Below are 2,144 nucleotides of genomic sequence, written 5' to 3' on the forward strand. Positions count from 1 at the left end.
CCACTGACTAGTTTACCCACTGACTGGTTTACCTACTGACTGGTTTATCCACTGACTGGTTTACCCACTGACTGGTTTACCTACTGACTGGTTTACCCACTGACTGGTTTACCCACTGACTGGTTTACCCACTGACTGGTTTACTTACTGACTGTTTTACCTACCGACTGGTTTACCTACTGACTGGTTCACCAACTGACTGGTTTACTTACGGACTGGTTTACCTACTGACTGGTTTACTTACTGACTGGTTTACCTACTGACTGGTTTTATCCACTGACTGGTTTACTTACTGACTGGTTTACCTACTGACTGGTTACTTACTGACTGGTTACCTACTGACTGGTTTATCCACTGACTGGTTTACTTACTGACTGGTTACTTACTGACTGGTTTACCCACTGACTGGTTACCCACTGACTGGTTTACTTACTGACTGGTTTACCCACTGACTGGCTTTACTTACTGACTGGTTTACCCACTGACTGGTTTATCTACTGACTGGTTTTACCTACTGACTGGTTTATCCACTGACTGGTTTACCTACTGACTGGTTTATCCACTGACTGGTTTACTTACTGACTGGTTTACTTACTGACTGGTTTACCCACTGACTGGTTTACCCACTGACTGGTTTACTTACTGACTGGTTTACCTACTGACTGGTTTACTTACTGACTGGTTTTACTTACTGACTGGTTTACCCACTGACTGGTTTACCCACTGACTGTTTACTTACTGACTGGTTTACCTACTGACTGGTTTAACTTACTGACTGGTTTACCTACTGACTGGTTTACTTACTGACTGGTTTACCTACTGACTGGTTTACTACTGACTGGTTTACCTACTGACTGGTTTACCCACTGGACTGGTTTACTTACTGACTGGTTTACCTACTGACTGGTTACCTTCTGACTGGTTGTGTTGGTGTGTGTGTGTGTGTGTGCCTCTGCATATGCCTGTGAGTGTGCTTGCATGTGTGTGTGTGTGTGTGTGTTTTGTGTGTGTGTGTGTGTGTGTGAGTGCGTGTGAGTGCGTGTGTGTGATACTGTGGGAGAGACTGAGGGGTTTGTGTGTGTGTGTGAGTGTGTGTGAGTGCTGTGTGTGTGTGTGTGTGTGTGTGTGTGTGTGTGTGTGTGTGTGTGTGTGTGTGTGTGTGTGTGTGTGTGGTGTGTGTGTGTTGTGTGTGTGTGTGTGTGTGTGTGTGTGGTGTGTGTGTGTGATACTGTGGAGAGACTGAGGGTGCGTTACTCAGAGTGACAGCCAGAAAGGTGACATTGCCACCTGCCCGGGAGTCGGGCGCCAGCCGCGTCGTAATTTCACTGTCTCGTTCCTGTTACCCTTGATCAACTACAGGATAACAGAAGTGTTCCCATCTGCCCTCGTTTTCCCTTGAACGAGTGCGTGTTAGTGTGCGTGTTAGTGTGTGTGTTTGTGTGCATGTGCGTGTGTTTTTTAGTGTGTTAGTGTGTTGTGTGGCATGTGTGTGCGTGTGTGTGTGTGTGTGTGTCTGTCTGATGGGTGGATGGATATTTACTGCCTCCCAACCTGTTCTCACCACCACTAGTTTACAACTTCTACTCTGTCCTCCTCTCTCATTATCCCCCTCTCCCTGTTCTCTCACTTGAGCATCACCTTAGGTCATAAACTACTGCAGAGAGAAAAGACAGGAACCACTTTAGAAAAGAAAGACAGAAAGAGGAAGAGAGAGAGAGAGAGAAAGAGAAGAGAGAAAGAGAGAAGAGAGAGAAGACAGAGAGTTAGAGAGAGAGAGAAAGAGAGAAGAGAAAGAAAGAGAGAGTTAGAGAGAGAGAGAGAGAGAGAGAGAGAGAGAGAGAGAGAGAGGGGGGGGGGGGGGTTAGAGAAAGAGAGAGAGAGAGAGCGGGAGATGGAGAGAGAGAGGGAGAGAGAGGGAGAGAGAGAGAGGGAGAGAATGAGATGGGGAAGAGAGAGAGAGAGGGAGAGAGAGACAGGGAGAGAGAGAGACAGAGACAGAGAGAGAGACAGAGAGACAGAGAGAGAGAGAGAGAGAGAGATCAGAGAGACAGAGAGACATAGAGAGAGAGAGAGAGAGACAAGAGAACAGAGATAGAGAGAGAGAGAGAGACAGAGAGACAGAGAGAGAGACAGAGAGAGAGAGA

Source organism: Oncorhynchus kisutch, unplaced genomic scaffold (assembly GCF_002021735.2).
Source record: "Oncorhynchus kisutch isolate 150728-3 unplaced genomic scaffold, Okis_V2 Okis06b-Okis10b_hom, whole genome shotgun sequence".
Lineage (NCBI taxonomy): Eukaryota > Metazoa > Chordata > Actinopteri > Salmoniformes > Salmonidae > Oncorhynchus > Oncorhynchus kisutch.